At 36.8% G+C, this 27,455-nt stretch overlaps 1 protein-coding gene and 1 non-coding gene across 2 annotated transcripts in view; one reads left to right on the forward strand and one right to left on the reverse strand.

Annotated features, from left to right (window-relative positions):
* Positions 1-27,455, forward strand: part of LUZP2 (leucine zipper protein 2) — a 551,161-nt gene that overhangs the window by 483,252 nt on the left and 40,454 nt on the right. The gene's annotated exons all lie outside the window — the stretch shown is intronic.
* Positions 25,004-25,134, reverse strand: LOC119865050. The gene has a single exon (XR_005375918.1). It is a non-coding gene; the product is annotated as a small nucleolar RNA SNORA9 (small nucleolar RNA).

Here is a 27,455-nt window from a genome sequence, read left to right on the forward strand (position 1 = left end):
GAGGTCTATTTTTAGGTGAAAAAATATGAATTATTAATATGGTAATGTCATTGGTATTTCCAGCTGCATGATAGGGAGTTTAAGAGCTAGGATTCACTTTACATTAGGGTGATAATGTTTACCTCTGAGTGTTTCTAAGAAGATTAAATAAGGTAAGAAAAAGGCCAGACACTGGCCCTGGCATATTAGTCAAAGACAGTTCCCAGCCTCCTCCCTTCCCCCCTTCCCCAGAGCTGATGCCTCTGCAGGACAGGCTCCCCTCAGCCTCGGGCCCTCTGTAGGGATGTGCAGGAAAGAACATGGGGCCACCGCCTACACCATGTCTCCAGGGTCCTGTGCCTCATGAGGTCTACCGGGTTGTTCTCTACCCCCAACCCACCACGGGGTCACCTGCTTCCCAGACCAAATCTCACCAGTTAGCACATCAGGGCAGAGACCTCCAAGGGAGAAAAGGCTCATGTTTCTGTCGCAACTGTCCCAGGCAAGACCCTTGAAGGTGCTGGTGGGCTTCTGCCTATGTACCCAGGCTGTGCTTCTCATCAACACCCAAGAAATCTGGTATCATGAGCATAAATACAAGGAAAGAAAAATTGAAGGGAGAGCTAAAATTCGTAAGTCAGACTGACTAGGTAAAAATGTTTTCTGCAATTTTCTAACTTTGAAACTTTGATCAAGTTACTTCTCTGGGACTAATCCTCCATATATAAATATAAGGTAGAGACAATAACAGCACCAACCCTACAGAGTTGATGTGAAGAATAAATTTTTAAGAATTCACATATGGCATTCAGTGTCTGTAGTAGTGTCTGACACTGGGAAACAATGAACATAGGAATAAGCATTATACCTGGAAACCAGGATCACACTTGGAGAAGACTTTTGGTATAGAATATTGCTTGAATTAAAACGAAAGCTGTGTGCCTTGTTTTATTGTCTATATGTGAGTCTACAGTGCTTCTATCCAAGTGAGTATAACTATAATTTTTTTAGGGTAATGGTATGGATGGATTCTCACAATACATTTAATGTCAGTAATCATTGTAGTAAATGCCATAAAGAAAGGAGAACATTGAGGGGCACCTGGGTGGCTCAGTGGTTGAGCGTCTGCCTTTGGCTCAGGGCGTGACCCCGGGGTCCTGGGATCGAGTCCCACATAGAGCTCCCTCCAGGGAGCCTGCTTCTCCCTCTGCCTGTGTCTCTGCCCCTCTCTCTCCATGTCTTTTATGAATAAATAAATAAAATCTTAAAAAAAAAAAGAAAGAAAGAAAGGAGAACATTGAAAGACAGCAGAAAGGAAAAACAATTCAGGTAAGCAATGTTGATTTAAAAAAAAATGAAGAAATTGCATTATGAAAGTCCAATATCTCATGCCCACCCCAGGCGGTGACCATCCTTTCTCTTTTTCTTTCCGAGCAACTGGATTTAGCTGCAGTTTACTTTGGTAAAGGTCACCACTGTGGTATCTACTTAATTGGACAAGGATGATTTGTTTTTCTGTGTTTTGTTTTTTTTTCCGGTTTGTTAGAAATGCCAAAGTCATTCTAGGGTAGCAGTCAACAGTGACCCTATTCAGGAGCTTAAAGGCATCCAAGCGAAAATTGCATTCTGCTCGGTGCCCGGCAGTTTAAAACAAAGTGGATTTGTGTTTCCCTCTTTTCTGCCAAAAATCTATTGCAATGCGATTTCCAAGAACTCTCGAAGCAGTGCCCCTGAATCATCATAGACCAAAGGGGCTCAACCTAGGCTGCATTTTTAAGCACTGGGGGTTTCGCTCACACCTAAATGTCAACACTCACCATTCTGATACAATCCAGCGGAAGAGCAGGCTGGTGGGGGGATTATTCAAAGCTCCCAAGATTATTCCAATTTGTATCCAATGTTGAGAACTATTAAGATCCTTACAGTAGGGTGGGAAAGGAGCCTAAAAATTAAGCCTGCCTCTTTCCCCCACTTCCCTAGAGATTTCTCAACGAGCTAAGAGGTTTTATACCAGTTGTCTGTCATTAGCTCACCATTTGTTTATCTTTGACATCTGCTAATTATCGGTGTTCATTTATGCTACAAAAATGTATTTTATATCTTTATACCCAGGGTTATTGTAAGGATAAAAATGAACACATACATTTAAAACATCTTTGTAAAATATAACATTGCAACCAAGGAATTTTGTCTGGATTTCATTTTCGGTCTTGGGAGGTCTTAATGACTTAATTATTTCCCAGCAGTTATGGCATAAATGTGGCAATGAAGCTAAGTTTCAGTAAAAAATATAGCACATTTCTATGTTATTATATGAATATACATGTTATATATACACATACATATTTGTAAAATTATATTATAAATTATAAGATACATATTTTATCTGGGATATATAAAAATTAAACCCACAAGGAATCTTTGGTGTATTCTTTTTAGTACTGGGGTGCAGGTTTTTACCTTGGAATACTCTGAAACCAAATCCTCATTAGCTTTCATTTATTCTTGATCATTGAGACATATAATAAGAACATTATTTATAGAATCAATTGAACTTCTTTCAAAGACAATTGTGTGCAACATGAGGATATAATCCATATAATATTCCTAAAATTAAAATAAAATAGGAACAAAACATTCTTGGTTGAAATGTTATCTTAAGTCTAGGAAGTCACATTAATATTCAGAGAGAAAATCATTGCTGAATATCTTCGATGTCGCCAAAGAATAGCCACCAGTTTTCATTTTCTTTTTATTTTCTTTCATAATTGAGATTTCATGGGTTGTCTTGAGGACCAATACTCAGATGTTTCAATTTGTACACAATTCTTAACGTATGTACCGAAAAATTTAAAAGGCATGCAGTTATGATTCTTTTCTAAACAGTTATTCCAGTGACTTTCCAGCTTAAATATGAAGGCACTTTTTTTAAGAGGATATCAAGTGCAAATAATTTCAATTGTTGATAAGCTGTTGTGTCATAAACGCCCCTAACTTACAGTATCAAATACGACATACTCAGCACATGATCAAATTTCTGAGGGAAACTGAACCCAGAACCAAAGACGTTACAGAGTGTGTGAAATTCTGACAGGGAGACCCAAGGTCAAGGAATGGTTTTCCTTAGGAAACAATTCTACTAAAAGATAACAAGGGAAGAGAAATAATTTAAAATGTTTAAGATATATTAAATGCAGTATCGTGGCTCCAAATTGCCATCTAATGTGCTGTGTATTATAGGATATAAAGTGGCTTCCCCATCTGTGGAATGATCATCAAGACCACCAAAGCCTTCCCTATTAGATGTCCCACTATTTTCTGATTGTACCAAGAATAAACAACCAGCAAATGATTCTACCTCTTAAAAAAATGAATGAATAAAAAAATGGGATAAGGGATCCCTGGGTGGCGCAGCGGTTTGGCGCCTGCCTTTGGCCCAGGGCACGATCCTGGAGACCCGGGATCGAATCCCACATCGGGCTCCCGGTGCATGGAGCCTGCTTCTCCCTCTGCCTGTGTCTCTGCCTCTCTCTCTCTCTGTGACTATCATGAATAAATAATAAATAAAATCTTTAAAAAAAAAAAAATGGGATGACACAAGATTCTCTTTTTCTTTCTTTTTTTTTCTTTTTATTTTTTATAATAATTTTATTTTTTATTGGTGTTTAATTTGCCAACATACAGAATAACACCCAGTGCTCATCCCATCAAGTGCCCCCCTCAGTGCCCATCACCCATTCACCCCCACCCCCCGCCCTCCTCCCTTCCACCACCCCTAGTTCATTTCCCAGGGTTAGGAGTCTCTCATGTTCTGTCTCCCTTTCTGATATTTCCCACACATTTCTTCTCCCTTCCCTTATATTCCCTTTCACTATTATTTATATTCCCCAAATGAATGAGACCATATAATGTTTGTCCTTCTCCGATTGACTTACTTTACTCAGCATCATACCCTCCAGTTCCATCCACGTTGAAGCAAATGGTGGGTATTTGTCATTTCTAATGGCTGAGGAATATTCCATTGTATACATAGACCACATCTTCTTTATCCATTCATCTTTCGATGGACACCGAGGCTCCTTCCACAGTTTGGCTATTGTGGACATTGCTGCTAGAAACATCGGGGTGCAGGTGTCCCGGCGTTTCATTGCATCTGTATCTTTGGGGTAAATCCCCAACAGTGCAATTGCTGGGTCGTAGGGCAGGTCTATTTTTAACTCTTTGAGGAACCTCCACACAGTTTTCCAGAGTGGCTGCACCAGTTCACATTCCCACCAACAGTGCAGGAGTGTCCCCCTTTCTCCACATCCTCTCCAACATTTGTTGTTTCCTGCCTTGTTAATTTGCCCCATTCTCACTGGTGTGAGGTGGTATCTCATTGTGGTTTTGATTTGTATTTCCCTGATAGCAAGTGATGCAGAGCATTTTCTCATCTGCTTGGTGGCCATGTCTGTGTCTTCCTCTGTGAGATTTCATGTCTTTTGCCCATTTCATGATTGGGTTGTTCGTTTCTTTGATGCTGAGTTTAATAAGTTCTTTATAGATCTTGGAAACTAGCCCTTTATCTGATACGTCATTTGCAAATATCTTCTCCCATTCTGTAGGTTGTCTTTGAGTTTTGTTGACTGTATCCTTTGCTGTGCAAAAGCTTCTTATCTTGATGAAATCCCAATAGTTCATTTTTGCTTTTGTTTCTTTTGCCTTCATGGATGTATCTTGCAAGAAGTTGCTGTGGCCGAGTTTAAAAAGGGTGTTGCCTGTGTTATCCTCTAGGATTTTGATGGAATCTTGTCTCACATTTAGATCTTTCATCCATTTTGAATTTATCTTTGTGTATGGTGTATGAGAATAGTCTAATCTCATTCTTCTGCATGTGGCTATCCAATTTTCCCAGCACCATTTATTGAAGAGACTGTCTTTCTTCCAGTGGATAGTCTTTCCTCCTTTATCGAATATTAGTTGACCATAAAGTTCAGGGTCCACTTCTGGGTTCTCTATTCTGTTCCATTGATCTATGTGTCTGTTTTTGTGATTCTCTTTTTCTTAAAAATGTTTCTAGAGCTACTAAAAGATTTACATCTACAAAATAGTTGATAAGAATATTCCTCTAGATTGAATAAGAAGGGAGACAAGTACCATCGGTAAGACACAGTATACGGTGTAATCAGGCTCAGGTTTTTTCTCTCCTGTTTCATCAAGGGCTGGACCCTTCTTATTTGTAGTTTTTCCATTTTCTTCAGGTAAATCATCTGTAGTTTCTTGGTTAGACATTTTCACCTGTTTTTTTTTTTTTTTCCTTTGCTCCTTTTTTTCCTTTTATCTAAAGATTTATCATTTCCTGTTACATTTTCTGGCTTCCTTTCCACATTTGCAAGAGCAGGTTTAGATGGCAAGCTCCCCTGCTGATCTCCTCCCGGGCTTCTACTTCGCCACCCCTTTGGCAGAGCCCATTCTCTAGTGCATTCTCATGGCGAGGGGCCATGTGCTGGGGCCCTTCTCATGACCAGAGGCTTCATGAAGCTGTGCTGCCTGGCCTTTACCACTCCTGGTGTTGACACACAAGCTGCTGGGACCCACAGTGGGAGAAATGGAAGACTGGTTCCATTTTTTTTTCCTATATTTTCATTAAAATTTTTAGACCTTCCTCAAATAGTAGTAACTTTCATAGTGCCTCTAATGTAACAGAGCTTAAATTATTTCAGAGGTGTTTTAGTTTACCTTCTAATTACCACTTGCTATTTAGGTAAGACATATCTCAATATCCCCTTCATTGATTATCGGTGCAAGGGATATTTTATCTTAGCCATTAGAAATTATTGTCCAACTTTACTTTTGTCTCTTTAGATGCAATAAAATTCTTGATCTTAAAAACTCCATCTGCAAGAGATATTTCCTTATTACACTTGCAGAAGAAAAGGATATCTATGAGAAATTAATCAACTTGTTTTGACCATTTTAAGTCAACAGTGCTTTTTTTCCTCTACAGGAATTATTCACCCATTTATTCTTATAACTTGCAGCCACTGGCAATCTACTAAAAGTTGTTTTTGAGCAACGGAACCCTGAAAAAATTCTAATTTTAGGAAGATAAGTCCAGTACAAGCATACCTCAGAGATACATTGGTTCCAGACCACTGTTATAAAGAGAGTCAAATGCATTTTTTGGTTTCCCAAGTGTATATAAGTTATTTTCACGCTGTACTATAGTCTATTACGTGTACAATAGCATTATGCCTGAAAAAAGTATTTACCTTAATTAAAAAATACTCATACAAAAAAACCCAAAAGGTAAAAATATGTCAAAAGCATGCAGAGAAGACATATTACAAAAAATAGAATAATAATTACCCACAATGTAATAACAATTAGGCCAACACCTGACTTTTCAACAGCAATGATGGAAGCCAAAAAGTAGTAGAATAAGATCTTCAATAGGCTAAGCTAAAACAACTATCTATTAGTCTATACCCTGTAAGAACTGAGGGGAATTAAAATAATTTTCAGGCAAATAAAAACTGAAAGAATTGGGATCCCTGGGTGGCGCAGCGGTTTGGCGCCTGTCTTTGGCCCGGGGCGTGATCCTGGAGACCCGGGATCGAATCCCACGTCGGGCTCCCGGTGCATGGAGCCTGCTTCTCCCTCTGCCTGCTTCTCCCTCTGCCTGTGTCTCTGCGCCTCTCTCTCTCTCTGTGACTATCATAAATAAATAAATAAATAAATAAATTAAAAAAAAAAAAAAAAACTGAAAGAATTTCCTACCAAAGGAGGATGCTGAAGGAATTGTAAAGGAAGGACTCAGTTGCAAAAGAAATGATTCTCAAAGACATCAGTAATATGTGGGCAAAACAAAATAACATCGTTTGTTTGTAGTAACTGATTACATTGATTATAATGTAATAAAAATCAATGGCCATAATTGGCCTAAAACACCATTAGAGTAGCTTATAAATAGCAAGAGGGTGGTCAGAATTAAAGCATTCTAAGGTCTTTGCATTTTTTGGAAAGCAAACATTTGGAATAACTGCAAACTCTGACAAGTATTCACAACAAAATATTCTGAATACATAAAAATACTTTATTGCTAAAATTGCTAGCCATCCAAAAAACCATGGTAGCCATTATCTATGCTTTCGGCAAGTCATAATAACTGACTATAGGTCACCATAACAAATATAATAATTATGAAAAACTTTGAAATATTGTGGGAATTACCAAAATGTGACACAGAGACTTGACGTGAGCAGATGCTGGTGGAAAAAATGGCACTGATAGAATTGTTTGATGCAGGGTTACCATAAACCTGCAATTTTTAAAAAACAAAATATCTGCTAAGTGCAATAAAGCAAGGTACACCTGTGGCAGTATAGAGAGAATGATTAGGAGAATGAGCTAATACTAGCAAACAATTTTTGGGAGACTAATAGTATCTTCTTGGGGACAGACAGTGAGACCATGGTGCTGGGAAAGGAGAGGAGGAGATGGATTTGAGAAATGCAAAGGATATAAAATTTGGAGGAATTTGTGTGGAAGTGTGAGAAGAAGAGTTGATTCTTTTAAATAAATTAGTTGTGAAGAAGAAAGTGAACAAATATAAGGGGAGCTTCTCAGCAGGATGGAAAGAGATTGACTACATTTTTGGTAAAAGAGAAGGGGAAAAGTGAATAAAGATAATGAAGACAAAAATTAGAGACCTATATTAAAGAGTCAAAATTCTAGAGGAAGCACTAAGGGATATGAATATGATCACTAAGTGAAGAGCTGAGTGTGGAGAGTAGTAGGGACATACCAGCTTCTGAGATGGAAGGTAAGTCGGTTATGATGAAGGATGGTATTGATAAATTTTGATGTAGATGAGGAATAATCCAAAGGGATGCTACTCAATGGCCATTAGTCCATCAGTGATTATTAGGCTCTTAATGACTCTGGAGAAGCTTCCTGTCCTTCTAGACGAATGACTTAGCAAGCTTTGTCTGTGTCCTTCACACATGCACTAATTCCAATTCTGAATTCCCTCTATAGCCCACCTGTTAGTACCCTGCTTTGTTTTCCAATCCTGGGGCAAAAGTGAAACAAAATCATTTCAAGAAAGATAAAGTTAGGAAACATGAGATCCAGTAAAATGAGGTGTTGCTTCAAATAAAATATAGCAAAATAAAAGTAATCATTTTACTCAAAGATGATATAAACTAAAATTAACATTAATTCAAAAGAAAATTAGCAAATTCATTTGTAAATTTTCTAATAAAATGTAGTAAGGGATTAAAATCACTTAAAATCCACTACTTTTCAGTGTATTAACACCAACTTCTTGAGGATAGGGTTAAATGCTCCTCCATTCTGTCTATACAATATCATGTACAGGTGGAGAGAAGCAGATCATGCTTTTTCAGTTACAGGCTTATGCTTCCTTCCAATGGTCCTTTTTAGGCATTAGCAAGTTCCATCAGGAGAGTACTCGGAGTTTTCTAGACTCTCCTTTTACCATCACCGTCCTGGAAACCTGTGTTGGAATCTGCAACTAGATGCTCAGTGCCAAGAACCATGTGTAAGAGCACAGAATCTGGAATTCAGCAGACCAATTGTAAATCCTTGCTTCTGCCAAGTACTCAAAGCACACATGAGATACTGAGAAAGGAAACTGGAGACTGTGATTATTCTTTTTGAAATAGAGCTAACAGGGCTCTGTGGGGAGCGTCTGCCTTTGGCTCAGGATGTGATCCAGGAGACCCGGGATCCAGTCCCACGTTGGGCTCCCTGCATGGAGCCTGGTTCTCCCCCTATCTGTTTCTCTGCCTCTCTCTCTCTCTGTGTCTCTCATGAATAAGTAAATAAAATATTTTTTAAAAGCAAGAAATACAGCTAACAATACAAAACAATGATCCTAATAAACTAAAATGTATAAATACTAAATTTATAGCACGATCCCTGGTACCTAGTATAGCTAGTGTTTAAGAGCAGAGGTTCTAAAGGCAAGCTGCCTGGATTTGAATTTGTACTCTGCCACTAATCAGCTGTGTAACCAAGGCAATTTCTTTTTTTTCTTTTTTTTTTTTTTTCCAAGGCAATTTCTTAAACCAATTTCTTACCAGGACCATGGGGATAATACCATTTTCCTCAAAAGGTTGTTATGAGGACAAACTAAATGTTAGTTTCAGACTTATTTGTTCTAATGGAATATTGCTGTGTGATAATCTCTGGGGAAGTGTCTATCACACAATTCTATATGGAGCTTGACAATAAGAAAATAGTATGTGCATTCATCAATGAAATTTCCACAAAAGGACTTCCGAAAACAACAGGAAATGTAAGATCTTTATATTTGCTGAAAGTAATTATTCTTTGTGCTAGATTCGATGAAAGACCAGAGAATTATTTGTCATCTTGATCCATTTTCAGTGCACTGTTTTGGATTTAAACGTTTCAAAGAAAATTAAAAATAGTAGCCTTGCTTTTCCTCACTCTATGAAACACATTGGTATTCAGGATATTGTGAAATTATAGACAGTGTTTGTGAATCTCCTAGAGTGCTGGCGTTAGGCTTTCCTGTGACATGTTTAGTCCTCTTTGATCTCCTAAAGAGATCATAAAGATGAAAGCAAGAATAATTCCTGAGTGTCTGTAGCTACATAACCTAAGAAGTTATTCAAATCAGGTGTACTCAAAGACAAAACTGGTTTTGTCTGTAGGCTGTTGCATGGGTTCTAATTGCTCAATAATGATGATGAGGAGGAGGTGGAGGAGGATGAACTTAATTTGCATAATCCTTTATGGTGATTAGTATAAGATGTTTTATTATCACAATGAATGGAGTAGATCTTACTGCAACTGTTTTTACTTAAAAGGGAACTGAAACACGAACCCTGGTTTTTCTATGCCAAGTCTAGTACATCACATCACTGTCTCAAAATGCCATTACTTAGAACCTTAGAGATACTCTAACAAAGAGGAATGAAAGTTTAAATATGCCTTGCTTCTTGTGTTATTATAACACTTAAATTTTATAGAATACTTGCTCTGTAACTAAACTTACTGCTAAAGGCTTTGCACAAGTTTTCTCAGTTAAAGTCCAGAAGAACATTTTGAGTCGGTACTGATCATATCTTGATGTTATAAGAGAAAACTAAGGCATTATAGAGGCTAGTGACCCATTTTAAATATAAAAAATAAGTCATTGGTAACGGAGATTTTGAAGTCAAGTGTATCTGGCTCTAGAGTCTGAGAGTCTGACCATCACTTTACATTCAAAGATGCGATTCTGCTAACAACCCCCTTGCATTTAGAAGAGAAGAAAAAAGGAATATAAAGCAAAACAACAAGAAGACAACTCACAAAATGGCAATAGTAAGTCTATACTTATCAATATTTACTTTAAATGTAAATGGACTAAACAATCAAAAGACACAGAGTAGGAAAAGAGGTATAAAAACAAGACGTGGGACTCCTGGGTGGCTCAGTGGTTGAGCTTCTGCCTTCAGCCCAGGTAATGATTCCGGGGTCCTGGGATCAAGTCCCACATCAGGATCCCTGCAGGGAGCCTGCTTCTCCCTCTGTCTCTGTCTCTGACTCTCTCCCTGTCTCTCATGAATAAATAAATAAAACCTTTAAACACACACACACACACACAAGACCTTACCATATGCTGCCTACAACAGACAAATTTTAGCTTTAAGGACACAGGTAGACTGAAAGTGAAGGAATGGAAACAGACATTCTATGCTTATGGAAATCAAAAGAAAGCAGAGATAGCTATACTTATATCAAACAAAATAAACTTTAAACCAAGGGCTCTATTATGAGACCAAAAAAAGCCATTGTATAATAGTTTTTATAAAATATAATAGCTTTATATTACATAAAACCCTTTATATATAATAAAGGGGTCAGTTCATCAGGAAATCATAAAATTAATAAATATGCACCCCAAATAGGAGCACCTAAATATATAAAATGAATTTTAACAAATCTGAAGGGAGAGTAGACAGCAATATAATACAATGCTAGTAAGGGACTTGTAGCCTTCTTTCAACAATGGATCAGTCACTCAAACAGAAAAGGATACGTTGGACCCAAACTACATGTTAGATTCTATGGACACCTAATAGACATTTACAGAATATTTCATTTAATAGCAGGATACATATTCTTCTCAAGCACGCATGGAACATTCTCTAGAACATACCATGTAGTAGGCCACAAGACAAGTCTTAAAAAATTTAAGAAGACTGAAAAAAATATCAAGCATTCTTTCTAACCAGAGTGGCACGAAATTAGAAAAGAATCAGAAGAAAACTGGACAATTCACAGATATGTGAAGATTAAACAATATGCTCCTGAACAATAAATGAGTCAGAAAAGAAATCAAAAGATAAATTTAAGAAATATTTTTTTTCAGACAAGTGAAAATGTAAACATGACACACTGAAACTTATGGGATGCAGCAACAGCAGTTCTAAGAATGAAATGCAGAGTGATAAACACCTGCATAAAGAAAAAGAAAGATCTCAAGTAAGCAACCTAGCTTATACCACAAAGAACTAGCAAAAGAACAAACTAAACCCAATGTTAACAGAAGGAAAGAAGTAAAAAGATCATAGTGCAAATAAATGTAATAGAGACTAAATAGACGATAGAAAAGATTGATGAAACCAAGAGCCAATTTATTTTTTCTTTTTTGGAAAGATAAACAAAATAGAGCAAACTTTAGCTAGACCTACCAAGAAAGAGAGGACGCAAATCATAGAATGGCAATTCAAAGAGATGACATTACAATGATGCCACACAAATAAAAAGGGATCATAATAGACTACTTCTAACAATTACATACCAAGAAGTTGCACAACCTAGAATAAATAGAAAAATTGCTAGAAACACACAGCCTATCCAAACTGAGTCATGTTGAAATAGAAAATCTGAACAGATCGATCGCTACTAAGGAGATTAAATCAATCACCAAAAACCTCCCAACCGGGGCGCTTGGGTGGCTCAAGTCAGTGAAGTGTCTGCCTTTGGCTCACGTTGTGATCTGGGGACCCTAAGATCAAGCCCTGCATTGGGCTCCCCGCTGAGCAGGTACTTTGCTTCTGCCTCTGGCCCTCTCTCTCAAATGAATAAATAAAATCTTAAAAAAAAAAAAAAGAAAGAAAAGAAAAAGAAAGAAGAAAGAAAGAAAGAAGAAAGAAGAAAGAAAGAAAGAAAGAAAGAAAGAAAGAAAGAAAGAAAGAAAGAAAGAAAGAAAGAAAGAAAGAAAGAAAGAAAGAAACCTCCCAAGGAACAAAAATTCATGACCAGATGGCTTCCTTGGTGAATTCTATCAACCTTTTAAAGAGGAATTAATACCAATTATATTCAAAGTTCTAAAAAAGGGTGGAGGGGGGAGGGAATACTTCAAAACCCATACTATGTGAGCATTCCCCTGGTGCTACAGGAAAAGAAAATTATAGCCCAATATCCCCAATGAACATAGATGCAAAAATCCCCCACAAAATATTAGCAAACGGAATTCAAGAGTACATTGAAAGGATCATGCACCATGATCAATCAGGTGGGATTTATTCCAGAGATGCAACGATGACTCAACACCCAAAAATCAGTCAATGATTTAAAAATCATACAATCATCTCAACACATGCAGAAAAAAACATTTGACAAAATTCAATATCCCGTTATGATAAAAAATCTCCACCAACTAGGTGTAGAGGGACTATGCTTCATCATAATAACTACATATGACATGTCTTCAGCTAACATCATCCTCAACTATGAAAAGCTAAGATCTGAAACGAGACAAGTACGTCCACTCTCACAGCTTTTATTGAACAGAATTAATTAGATGTCCTAGGCAGAGCAATTCGCAAGAAATAGAAAAGTATCTAGAAAAGAAAGAAGCAGGTCTCTGTTTGTAGATGACATGATCTGATATATAGAAAATGCTGAAGACTCCAGCTGTCAGAACGATTACCTCCAGTAAAGTTGCAGGAAGGCACTTGTGAGCCTTCTATCTTGATCTGCTGTATCCTGAGGATATTACATACAGAATCTGTGCTACTGGGATAGATTTATAACCTTTTTTGATATAGTTCAACAACACTCTGTAGAGACAATCGATGTTGTTAAAATGTCCATACTTTCCAAATCCATCTATGGATGCAATGTAATCTCTGGCAAAATTCCAATGGCGTTTTTCACAGAAATAGAAAACAACAAGCCTAGAATTTATATGGAGCCACAAAAGATCCCCAAGAGCGAGAGCAATCCTAAGAACAAAATTGGAGGCACTACACTCACTGATTTCTGGTTATATTACAAGGCCATAGTAATCAAAACGGTACAGTAGTGGCCTAAAAACAGATATATAGACCAATGGGATACAGTAGAGAGCCGAGAAGGAAAATAAAACAAAAACAAAAAACAAAATCCTAGCCACTTTCTATTTAGGAAAACCTGAATTTGAGTCTCTGCTCTGTTACTTCCTATATGATTTAATCCTTGCCAAGTGTTTTGACATCTTTAAGAATCTGTTATCTCAAAAAAAATATGTTATCCCATATAATACAGTAATAATACTAACTTTGTAGGGTTGTTAGGGAGAACTGAATGAGGTAATGCATTTGCAGCACGCTCCTAAGTATTCAATTAATGCTAACTTCTTGTAAGTAGGTGGATAAGAGAGTATCCGTCGATTCTATCTTTCCATTAAATGCAAAAATTAACAGCTCTGATGCTTTTGGAAACTTTTCAGTGATAGCACTAAATGGACATACAATGGTTGACGGTTTAATTCACCGCAGTAAACTCCTGAAGACCTGGGGCTTATCCTCATTATTTTACTTCCTCTAAAGTTCACCCTAGGACCCTGTTACTGATAGTAAATGTTTGATGAATGAAGAAACAAGGGAATAAATTAATGAAGGAGGGATCTGAGAGAAAGAATAGTTCCTCATTAGCTAAATTACAGTGTGTTCATGAGTAGCTAAGTCTCCCTTAAAACTTCTTCACACCCATAAAATCATTCTGCTGCGGAGAGTAAACATATTCACTTCAGTGACAGCAGCTGCTGTGAATTCCCATATTAAACACATGCTCTTTTCATACTTCATCATTAGTCATGTGTAGATTGTGCATTTCACAATCTACACATGATGGAACGGCTTTGCCTTAATCCAGCTTACTACTCTTGCTCGTTTTCCTCCCTCCTTAAGGCTAGACTAGAGTCAATAAAAATGAACATGGGGTTTGGGTCATTTCATTTCCAATATCATATGTAAAATATTCTGATTTTATTGTAAAACAAAATATAAAAACTGTGAATGTTCATAAATGTGTTTTTCATGGGTAATGTTAAAACTACAATATTTAGGTGATCTGAGACCAATGTTTAGTTTTCCAAAATGACCTTGCATTTTTGTCCAGATTTTGATTAAAATACAGAATGTGGCATGTGATCTCACTGAATCCCTGAGAACTTTTAATTTTGCCACAGCTCCTTCCCCATGGCTAAATTTACCATTGGACTCTAATCCATTCAGGAATCATTCCTGATGGAGTTAAAACGTATGTAGAACTCTTCCCACAACCGTGAGGCACATGCTCTCAAAGGATGGAGATGACAGGGAGCTTCCCATAGGGCTTACGTAAAGATCCAAGAGGCAGCATTTCCTATTTTCCTACAAAGTTGACCATTTGTAAAACCAGCATTCATTTCATTTTCCTGGATTAGGGGTTCGGTTTTCTATTATTATTAGGATGAGGGTCCTTCCATGGATGCCAGCCTGCTTTTCTGAGCAGTTAAGAAACCCTGATTGACATTTTCCCAGGTCTCTTCCTTTGGCAAAAGATAATATCCTCCTATTCCCTGTATGTCCGTCAGTCGCTGACCTGAATAATAAAATAGTGTAAATGATACTGATGCTTTCATTATCACCTGCTGCACAGAAATACTGTTTTGAGATGAGTGATTTAAACTGTTTCCTGCCAACTCCCCCACACAGTTGTCCAACTATGCCTAAACCCGCCATACACATTAGACTATAAACGTTGGAGCCATTCTTTACAACTGGGAAGGTGTCTCTCTGAAGCATCAGTTCTCACTTCCTCCTCGTGCCTCCTACTGATGCTGCTAAAACCCCAGCAATAGCCCAGCAAAATCCTAAATTGCACTACACCACTACTGACACAGAAGCATGCCCTTGGTCTCATTAAGCTTTAACTCGAGCCATATTAAAAAAAAAAAAAAAAATAAATAAAAAAAAAGATATTCTCTGGCTTCTCCATATGCTTAATGTTTTGTTGGCATAAAATAGATAAAATGTTTAATTTTCACCTTTAAAATGTGTAAAATACGTTGAATAATAATATGTGAATTCCTAGTTCTTTTTATTTACTTTTAGCCATTGTTAATTATTTGAGATAAACTAATATTTTGAACATGAATATGGTATTAATTCTTTGTCATGTTTATATTCTCATGGACATAGGCCCACTCATCATTTATAACATCAACTTCTTTTTTTAGACATAAATTATTTTTCTTACAAAACGTATGCTTTGGGGCACCTGGATGGCTCAGGTGATTAAACAACTGACTTTGGCTGAGGTAATAATCTCAGAATTTTGGGGGTCAAGCCCAGGGTAGGACTCTCTGCTCAGCAGGAAGTGAGCTTCTCCCTCTCCCTCTCCCTCTGCCCCTCCTACCATTTGTGCGCTCTCTCTCTCTCTCTCTCTCAAGTAAATAAACAAAATCCTTTAAAAAATATGCTTATGTGTCTTGGACAAATTTAGAAAATAATAATAGTAATAATACAATAGTTGAGATGTGTTGAATTCTGCTGTACCCATATGAACATAATTAATCTTCACAAAACTCTAGAAGGAAGTATTATTATCCTCATTCTTTTAAATTATTTTCTTTTGGAAGAATTTTAGACTTAAAAATGTATATATTACAAAGACAGTACAGGGAGTTCCTGTATACTCTCCACTCAGCTTTCCTTAATGTCGACATCTTCCATGGCTATGAACATTTATCAAAACTAAGAAATTAGCATCGATATCTTGTCACCAAGCTACAGACCTTATTTGAGTTTCACCAGTTTTTCTACTAATGTCCTTCTTTATATTTCAGGGTATCCAGGTACCACATTGCATTTTTAGTCATCATTTCTTCTTAGTTTCCTCTGGTTTGTGACAGTTCTTCAGTCTTTCTTTGCTTTTTTGTAACCTTGACACTTTCGAAGTCATGGTCGACTATTTTGTAGACTCTCCATCCCCTAAACCAGGGCTGTCTGATAGGTTTTCATGCTTACACTAGGGTTGTGCATCTTTGCAAACAACATCACAAAGTTGTGGTGTTCTTCTTACTGTTATATCAGGTACATGACGTCATTGGTGATGTTAATCCTCATCACTTGATTAAGATGGCATCTGCCAGATTTCTCCACAAAGATAACACTTGTCCTTTAACACACCTTATTCTTTGGAAATGAATCATTAAGTTCAGCCTACACTCAAGGGAAGGGCATTTAAGCTTCACCTGCTGTAGGAGGAAGCTATGTGTACATTATTTAGAATTCTTCTATAAGGATTATTTGTCCCCCCCCCATTTTTGTATTCACTCAGTCATGTATTTGTATCAGAACAGACTCACAGATATTTATTTTAGATTTTAGGTTATAATCCAATAGTAGTAGTAGTAATTTTTTCCTTCAAATAGACTTCATTTTTTCAGAGAAGTTTCAGCTCATTGCAAAATTTATCAGAAATACGGATTTCCCATATACTCTCTGCCCCCCACCACTCCCATCCACATACAACCCCCTCCACTATTACATCTCTCTGGAGTGGTGCTTCTGTTATACTTGATGAACCTGCATCGACACATCATTATCACCCAGAGCGCATCGTTTACATTAGGTTTCCGGGTGGTGTAAGTTCTATGTATTTTGACAATCATATAATGATACATACCCACCATCACACAGAATGTATCCTCCTTTTTCATATGAGACGAATGAATTACGGAGACATTGGGTTGCTCACAAAAGTGATGCAGTTGGTTAACATTGCATGAGTGAAATAATAACACCTCATTAAAATTCATTGTAAGTTTTGCTTGCATTACTTTATATATCATTTCCGTGTAGATGTACACTGTAATTGATTCGCGTATCTCCTTATTTTCTGTTTTAGTGTTTTCCATTTTTCCACTTATTAAATATATATGTAACATTTGGATAGACATCCATCTTGTACTCTACCACAGGAATAGAGTATGTAAAGGCACATCTTGCTCATTCATTTTTACGTCCTCCATCCTTCCTCATTTATCCGTCTACTCAACAGCATTTAATTCAGTACCTAGCACCAATACAAGAGGTGATGGATGATTGTTTACTGAATGAATGATTATCTAATCAGTTATTGAGCTTAAGGTTTTGTCAGACACACCTTTGAAGCTGACACTATGGAAACCTGATTTCTGAGGTCTCTTGAGGCCCCTCTCAGAAGCAAGAAATAGGAGCAGAAGGGCTTGTTTTGATGTAGTGTCACATACTTAGCCTTCTTAAAAATGATTTAAGAGTTTCACATCCTGGAATGTGTTTTCGTAGAATATTATGTAAAGCCTCATAATACTTTTGGGGAATTTGTAAGTTCCACCTCTGTCAACAACCGTCCATGAACTGCATCAAGCTTGCAATCTAGGTTCCAGATCATTTTGATAGTCCACTGTTTTCTGAAGTCTAAAATTTTTATGTATAAAAACAGGAATGGTTCCACGGTAGCCTTCTAATGATAGACACAGAAAAGAACAACAACAAAAGACTTTTACTTTAGAGAAAATTACTTTGTCTAATACCACATACACTGTTCATACAACTAAAGTCATTTTATGAGAAATTTTAAAAAGAAATGTCTGAGAATGAACAACTTCCACTTGTGATTTCCTAATAAAGTATGAACATTCATCTCCTAGGTTTTAACTGTCCACATTTTCCTCCAAAAACACTAACTACACTCAGCCTATTTTCAGGCACTCTATTTTCTGGACCTAAATATCAGATTTATTTGAAAAAAAAAAATCCATTACCTGCCCCCTCCTCCTCCTCTTCAAAGTAAGCTCTATGCCCTACATGGAGTTTGAACTCAGGACCCCAAGATCAAGAGCTCCATGCTTTACCAACTGAGACAGCCAGTCACTCCACAAGCCCATTCTTCTTGATTTAAGTAATCAGTCTTCATTGCAGCATTATATAATCATGTGTGTTTCACTAATTACATCTTTTTTTTTTCTATTCTCATTCCTTTATATTTTAGACTTATTTCCCTGGTGTTGGTTTATATACCAGTAAACGGATTCTGCTGTTATCAAATGCTTGAGTTTTGATTGTACATTTAATCACCTTCCAACATTATTTGCCTCTCTGCTGCTCTAGTACAACCCTTATCTCTTAAGAATATGAATACTTTGAATTCTTTGAAGCCTTTGCATATCTTTATGATATATTGGGGTCTCCTGAGTAAATAATTTCTCTCGGGGTCTAATTTGATAGCTTTTAAAATTATTTTATTAATTGGACTCTGCAATCTACAACTGATGAAATATATAATGGGCATATGGTCATATATAGCCAAAGGAGTAATTCAGAAAGTTATTAAATTAGAACTGCTATAGCACTCTTGTAATTATGTAGGAGTGTTCTGAAAATGGCAAGCAGGAAGATGGAAAATTACTGGATCCTGGTGACATCCTGGATTACAGAATTAACCAACTCTAGAACTCCTCTATATTAGGATTTCTCATGTGAGATAATAACTCTTGGTGTTCAGGCTGTTTTTAGTTGGGTATCATACCTTACAACTAAATGATTTCTAACTGATGGTCTTCAGCATGGTCAAGAAGAAAGATAATTAAACATACTAGAAATTAAAACTAACGTGTGTCAACAAAAAACATCTTATGAACGGACAGAAAGTGAAGAAAATGTGATCTCCCATGAGAGAATTTGGAAGGACTCAATAGTGCAGGTTAAACTTCCAAGTGCGTTTCAGGAGTAAGTGAGAATTTATCAGGAAAAGGGTGTGTTGGAAACTAGAAGAAATAACCATGGGCAGAGGAACAGAGTCAGGTCAGGAAGGGATCGTTAGGAATAAAGCAAGATCTGAAAACACTGGTCAGACACACGTGTGTATGCATGTGCATCCCCACACAGGTGAACAAGAGGGGAAAGAGGGGGAGTGTTTGAAACAGTGAGTGGTGAGGTTTGGAGTATTGACAGTGAGAACAGTAACAGGGTAAGAGGCGGGTATAGAAAGAGAGGTAGCCCCTCAAATTATGTTAACCTGAATGTAGAAGGGAGCCAACAGAGGGAGACCAACATGATCCCCTTCGGCGTGTCTTTCACCACACTGCACTGTCAGCATTTTGGAGGACGCAGTAGAGGGGGGATATAGGGCATCTGTGTGGGGTCAGAAGAAAGCTGGAACCAAATAAAATGTGGATGCCTCTGGGGTGGGTAGAGCCGAAAGTCCAAGTTGGGAGAGAGAATTGGGCAGGTGTTAATGAGCCCCCCATGCATATCACTCTAACTGGATTTTTCATCACTTCTTATCTATCCTCTCAGGCATATTGCTGTCTTTGGAGTCCTTAAAGTTTGAAAGCTTTCTTATTCCTCAATCCTGTACCTGTTTTTCAACCTCATTTAGAGGAATTTGTCATCCTTCAGGTCTTATTTTTAATACTGCTTCTTTAGGAAAATTTACCTGACCCTCCAGATGGGTCGGCTCACTCTATTGTGTGCTGTGCTCTCAAAGCCATCGGAAATCCTTCGTGGTAGTCATCCAAATTGTACTTGATTAAATTTTTGTGAGATTACTTGTTTTAATGCAATTCTTCTAGCAGACGGGTTGCTCCTGGAGCACAGGGATTGCATCTGCTTTGTAAGCTGCCTTATTCTGGCCACATCTAGGTCACCCAGTAAGTAGTTTTTGAATGCATGAACACATGAATGAACTGCATGCATACTATCATCCTAAAGAGGAAGGGTGTGTACAGAGCATTAGGGTCAGGGCAAAAATAGGGGAATGTACTTTATTTAGATCAGTTGTCCTTTGTCATTTGAGATTTTGCAGACTCTACTAGTGTCATAAAAGCAATGGACTCTCCACAGAAAATTATACCTATAATTTAATATCAATTGACAGAAGTTTAAAAAGTCCTATATTAAAGGTTATTATTAGAAAGTTACAAAATTGAATTTAACTGGGAAGTTGAAAGTTATCTGGGCATCCTATGTTTGTAGGAAATATTATTGAACTAACTTTTAGTTTTAGCCTCCCTCTCTATTTCTATTAAAATGAGATGAAAAGGGAATATATTTGAAAATATAATAGTAAAGATTCAGATTATGCATTGGAATTGACTTATTTAAGTTTCATAATTACAAACCATTTAACCTCTGGAGATGAATTGTTGCATTGTGAATATTATTCTTTCTAATAAGCTTCAGTATTTAGAAAATGGCATGTAAACAATGTAGGTTAAAAACTATGTAAGTTTATTGACTTAAAATGTCAATTTTTTTCCTGATTACATTTCGCAGTGGTTCAATATTAGGATTCATTGTGATTAAGGAGTATTTGAGTGAGCTCTACCATTTTCCTTCCTGTCAAATCTGGGCAAATTTCTCTTTTTCTTTTTTTGAAGATGATATAGATGATAGATAGATAGATAGATAGATAGATAGATAGATAGATAGATAGATGATAGATAGATAATAGATGATAGATTTATTTATTTATTTATTTATTTATTTATTTATTTATTTATTTGAAAGAGAGAGAGAAGGAGCAGGAGGCAGGAGGGCAGAGGGAGAGAAAGAGAGAGAATCTCAAACAGACCGCCCTGAGCACAGAGCCGGGTGTGGGGCTCAATCCCAGAACCATGAGATCACGACCAGAGTGGAAATCAAGAGTCAGAAACGAACCAACTGTGCCACCCAGGCTCCCCATGGGTAAACTTCTTAAACTCTGAATTGAGTCTCCTCATTTTTAAAAGGTAGCCTGATTAGTTGCTGAGATACAATGCACATGTTAACAAATTCTTCTGGCATATGGCAAGGGCTCTATAAATAAATACTGTTAGTTATCCCTCTTCCCCCAACAAAAAGGAAAAAGAAAAAAAAGCAAATTCAGTTCCCTAAAATTGTTTTAGCTGTTTTAATATTTTAAACCAGTAAATGTCTTGAGATGCCTGGGTGGCTCAGCGCTTGGGAAGCTGCCTCTGGTTCTGATGGTGACCCCGGGTCAGGATCGAGTCCCACATCGGGCTCCTGCGAGGAGCCTGCTTCTCCCTCTACCTATGTGTCTGCTTCTCTCTCTGTGTGTCTCTCATGAATAAATAAATAAATCTTCAAATAAATAAATAAACCAGTAAAAGTCTTTACTCCCACTTTAATTAACCCCATTAATCACGCATATTCATATACTTTTCCAATCTATTTGCAAATAATCTTCCTCATGCATATAGGCCACACAATTCATATACGTAATATCAATCAGGTTACTGAGTTATTCTAGTATCTTAAAATTATCAGCAATACTACAGGATATAAGAAATGTATTTTCTAAGTATTCCTAGGCAATTGTTAGCATGAGAATGATTTATTCTTAAATGATTCTGATGTAAACAAGGATTCATGTCATTTTGAAATATTAATAAACATTACTGATAGAGTAATTAGTACTTCAGCTTACTGCAGCAAGTTTCATATTTAGAACACTTTGGAAACACTAATATTCTATTTCTCATAATTAATTTAGAATAATTCTACTCTTGAATAAATAATGTAAACTATTACTTACATTATTATTATTACCTCATAATGTTTTACCAATTTCATATTCCTTATAAATGAAGTTTAAAAATGCCCATGATGCCTTTGTTTTTTTTTTTTTTAATTTTCATAGCTGGTCTTAAAATATATATATATATATATATGATGTTAACTGAATTGTGTGGCAAGGACCCATATTACAATCACCAATTCTGAGTAATTATGTCTAAGGCGTGTTGAGATGTTAAAAATGGTTTAGATACCATCGAAGTTCTTCATTACCTAGTGGATAGAGTCTAAATTCCTCAATCTAGAAGTCGAGTCTATTAACTACTTAATATAACATACATTTACTTTAAAACAATTTCTTTTAAAGATTTTATTTATTTACTCATGAGAGACACACAGAGAGAGGCAGAGACACAGGCAGAGGGAGAAGCAGGCTCCACACAGGGATCCCGACGTGGGACTCGATCCCAGGCCTCCAGAATCACACCCTGGGCTGAAGGCAGCACTAAACCGCTGAGCCAGCCGGGCTGCCCTATAACATACATTTCCACTACTGAAACTTTCTCCTTGGAGCATATTCATATACTTTTTAAAATCCCCACAGACCACATTCTGTTCTAGAGCTCTCTTCATTTTACCTCTGCTGAAATGTGATCCTCTTCCCAAATTTCTCTTTCCCTCATGTCAAACTCCAACTCTATCAGACAATGCATCAGTTTCTTCATCATATTTCTGAAAAAATTTTTGACTGGAATTTATCTCTTAAAATATTTCATAATTTTATCCTTTTCTTATTTTAAAAACAATCTGTGCTATTTCAAGGGGAAAAAGGAGCCAAATAAATACATTAATTAATTAATTAATATAGCATAAAACCGTTTCATAATATCTCCAACTAGGGAAAAAAAGACCTCACATACTTTCTCTCACAAACTTTGTTTTGTGCATATTGTACATACTATTATACATTTTCACAGAACAGGATGATACTGTGTATATTCTTTTGTGAACCATTTTATCTTAACAAAGCGTGAATAATTTCCATGTCAATATATCTATTTTTAACTGCTGTAACATATAATTATTATTATATTTTATCTAAATTGTGTACATAATAATAAACATACATTATGTCCACCAACCAACATAAAAACAGAATTGGAGCATTATCAGTTTACTGACATTAGCTGGGTATTTTAAAGCAAAAATTTTGCTGATTTAGTATAAAATAGTAGTTCACTCAAGTCTCAGTTTGCAATCTGTTAATTGCTAATGAGCAAGAGATATCTTTTCCTAATGTAACACAAAATTAGTTTTTCCCATTATAAGACATGACTGTATCTTTCCCCTTCTTAAGTTTTGTCAATTATTTATTTATAAAGAATATTTATATATTCTGGATATCAGTCCTTTGATTTGCAAATAACTATCCATGGTTCCAGTGTGTGTTTTTTTCACTTTTTTTCATTTTCTTTTTTAATGTGTCTTCTAATAAAATGACTATGTAGTCAAATCAACCTATAAATTCATGTCACGATTAGTGCTTATTGTCTTTATTTAAAAAAGTTTCCTGTCCTGTAGTCATACAACTGTTCTTCTATATCTCTTCCAAATTTTTTACATATCATTTTTTCTACATTACTAAATCCACATACAATTATTTTAGTGATTCAGATGTACATATTAAATATTAATATGGATCATTGATTTTCTCAGTAATTGCTAAATAATGCACATTTCTCCAGTAACTTGCAATTCACTGATTTGTTAGATAACATCCAGTTTCCTCATTTTTATTTCAGTAAGTTTTGCAAAGTTATATTTTTCTAGAAATTTGACAACTTTATATGTGGTTTAAAATGGATTCACTTTAGGGGTGCCCGGGTGGCTCTGCTAGTTAAAAGTCCCACTCTTGGTTTTGGCTCCCATAGGTTGTGGTCTCAGGGTTGTGAGATTTGAGCACCACCCCCAGCAGAGCTACATCTTGGGATCCCCAACTTTAGGATTCTCTCTCTCCTCTGCCCCTCCCCTGCCAATGCACTCTCTGTCTGTAAAATAATATTAATAATAAATGGATTGGCTTTAAAGTGTGCTATTGTTGCTAGATCTTTTAAAATTTTGTTGTAATATAGTTATAGCAGTTTTCTCATTCCAAATAGTTTATTTGTACTTACCAGTATTTCTACTATATTAATATTTCTTAAAGAATTATCATTTTCTGCTTAAGCTTCCTATTTGATTTTGTTTTCTACTTTTACAATTGTTTCTTCTCTCTTTATTATCAGCATTTTCTTTCTTTATTTGGGTAATTTGCAGACTTTTTAAGGGTTTTATCCTTTATTATAATATAAGTGTTTCAGAATTATGTAGTTTTCCTACAAAGGGTTACTTTGGCTACATTCCAAACATTTAAAATACAGCATTTTTATTAGAAATCCAATTTAGAATTTTTTAAAGGTGCATTATTATTTCCTCTTACACATATGAGTTATTTATAAATGTATTTTCTATTTATAAATATATTGTGGATTTGTAGGTCACACAGCAAATGAGAACTAAGGTGGCAGACAGAAATAAAGCTGCCAATCAGTTGATATTAAAGTAGGGCGATTAATCTAGATCATTTATATGGGCCCAAAGTAAAACAGGAGACCTTCGAAGTGGGCAAAAAGAACAAAAGGAAGGAGTTGTGGCTGTGGAAGACACAGAGACATATAGATTTACTGAGTTTGAAGACAGGATGGGAACTATGGCTGAGAGCATGAGTGGGGGACACCTGGGTGGCTCAGTGATTAAGCATCTGCCTTTGGCTCAGTACATGATCCTAGAGACCCAGGATCGAGTCCCACGTCGGGCTCCCTGCATGGAACCTGCTTCTCCCTCTGCCTGTGTCTCTCTGCCTCTCTCTCTCTCTCTCTGTCTCTCTGTCTTTCTCTCCATGTCTCTCATGAATAAATAAATAAAATCTTATTTTTAAAAAAAGGACATGAGTGGGCTCTAGCAGCTGGAAAAAGAGGATTGTATGCTTTTCTAGAGCCTCCAGAAATTAACATAGTTAATTGCTGAAAACTTGATTTATTTTTTTTAATTAATTTAACTTAATCTAACCATATGTGGCAAGTGGTTACAATATCAGGGAGTACAGATCTTGGCCATACCCAGCACATCAGAAGTGGAAGAAAGCAATCAACTGTTGAAATTTCTATCATCTTGCTCTGGATGGAGCAAAGCAAGGCGTCAAACCATTTCACAATGTTCTTTCAAGCACTGCAGGAACGTGCAGGGTCACCCCAGACCCAACCATGCTGGGGGCTTGCAGGAAGCCTTCATTTTAATTCACTGAGACCATTCCATCAGTGAAACATCTGACCAATAGAATTTTAAGACAGTAGCCTTGCTTTCTTCCACTCAGCGTGTTGTAATTTGTCATAGGAGCAAGAGGAAGCTAATACTCTAGAATCGCACCCAACTTAGTAACAGTATGACTTTGGACAAATGATTTAACCACTATTTGAGTTTTAATTTTCTTTTCTGCAAAAATGGGGATTCTAAAATACCTTTTATCTTCTTCATAATTTGAAAACAAAACAAAACAAAATAATACTTTACCACTTTGACCTGAAGGCATATCATAATCTTGGCATATGACCTTATTCTACTATCTCTTCTCCTGGAAATGTTATGAGTTGTATCTTTTTCACTCCCTTGGAATCACAGAGGTGTTATCATACTCCGTCATTCCTCCATCTTCAGGAAGCGTTTGTGAAGGAAGGCGAGATGGAGCTGGGACCAATGGCACTGGTAGGACTCATATTACAGAGTCAGGGAAGAAGGCAAATTGGGACAGAAGAAGCAAATTAAAGGAAAGCACAGAGAGGAGCGTGTGTGACTTGCTCAGAAGATATGGAATACCCTGGGGGTTGCTGCAAGGGGTCTTGTCAAAATAATTTTTTTGATAATTGGAATAGTACATAGTTATAGAACTTATCACAGACAGCTTCTGCTCACATTGGACCAAACAAAACTCCAAGATTTGTTTTTGTTAAGAACCCAGTCAGCTCTGTTTGTTTTAGGGAATGCTTTGTTGACTCCTATTTAGAGATAACTATGGCACAGAACCCCACTAGAGGGTTTGTGTTTCCTCTCAGCAATCCTCGAACTTTGGTAAACAATCTGGAGACTGAAGAACTAGAGAGAAACAGAGTATTAGGAAGCTTTGGGCTTTCGGGGTAAAACTGTGCTTCAGAAATACCTTAAGATTGGGAAATAAGAGGTAACCAAAGACAAGGATGCGTGTTTTCTGCTGAAGCATGACAGAAGGACTTGAGTGGAATTAGGAGCACAGAACTAGAAGAGCATTAACTGACTTTGAAAATTGTACATTAGGTGTTGATATATTTTATTTGTATCGCAGCATATTATTTCACCCTGAGGATAGACAGGGAGGTCAAACAAGGAAACAAGGAGAAGCTTTTGTTCTTTCAACTTTTTTTTTTCTTTTTATAACATTCTGAGTCATCTCCCATAAAATTGTTTTTGACTATCACCACATACGGTTTCTCTGGTCACTCTCTGCCTCATTTTATGTGTGAGCCAAAGTTTAAAAAGGATGAATCTGGAAAAATTATGGATGGACAACATTGGAACCACCTTCCCATATGACTTCCATTTGTCAACAATCTCTAAAACTGTGAGAGATTTTTATTAGATCAAACCTAATGAGTATGTACAATAAGAAGATATTTGGTGAAGTTAATTTAGTAAATACAAATGGGTATTTGTATTCTTCATATAGAGGGCAGTTTTATGTCCTAATTTAAGAATTGTTTTTCTTAATACAATTACTTGATCATAAAGCAAACTTTAATGAAATTAAAGCATACTGTAGCAAACTGGACTCTACAGAAAAAGTACTCTGCAAAGGGCCTCTTTCTTTTTCCCAGTAGCACCTAAAACAGAAACTGGATGCTTGAGGAGAGTCATTACATAATTTGAGGGTGAAAAGAGGATGAACAGTAAATGGCGATGAGTCCTGTCAACTATTATCTCTAACAGAGAGGTATTAAGATGGAGTTGAAAATACAAAGAAATCAGAATATGGCATCTTGGGTTAATTATTAGCCGTGTCATCCAAAGTACTTTGATTTGGGAGACTCAGTGAGCATATCAAGTCTCAGTTCCTTTACCCAAAGGTGGAGCTAGCAATACGTGCAGAGCTCACGTGGGGTACAATATGAAGAGTTCTGTGATGTTTCTATTCTTTTAAATAATATCAAACATCTTCATTTGTCAACTTTGATGCAACCTGTGAAGAGTTGTAGAGATGAAGGGGGCGTTATCTTTGCCTTTAAAAAGTTCATGATTTCAGGGCGCCTGGATGGCCCAGTTGGTTAAGCTTCTGCCTGTTGATCTTCACTCAGGTCAGGATCTCAGGGTTGTGAGATAGAGCCCCACGTGGGGCTCCCCACTGAACATGGGGCCTGCTTGAGATTCTCTCTCTCCCTCTCCTCTTGCTCCCCCACCCCCACTTGTGAACATGCACATGTCATGCTCCCTTTCTCTCTGCCCCCCCCCAAAAAAAATAGTTGATGATTTCATTTTTCTGTCAGGACCCTGGGAACTAAATTAAGCAACAAAACA

Source organism: Canis lupus, chromosome 21 (genome assembly GCF_011100685.1).
Source record: "Canis lupus familiaris isolate Mischka breed German Shepherd chromosome 21, alternate assembly UU_Cfam_GSD_1.0, whole genome shotgun sequence".
Lineage (NCBI taxonomy): Eukaryota > Metazoa > Chordata > Mammalia > Carnivora > Canidae > Canis > Canis lupus.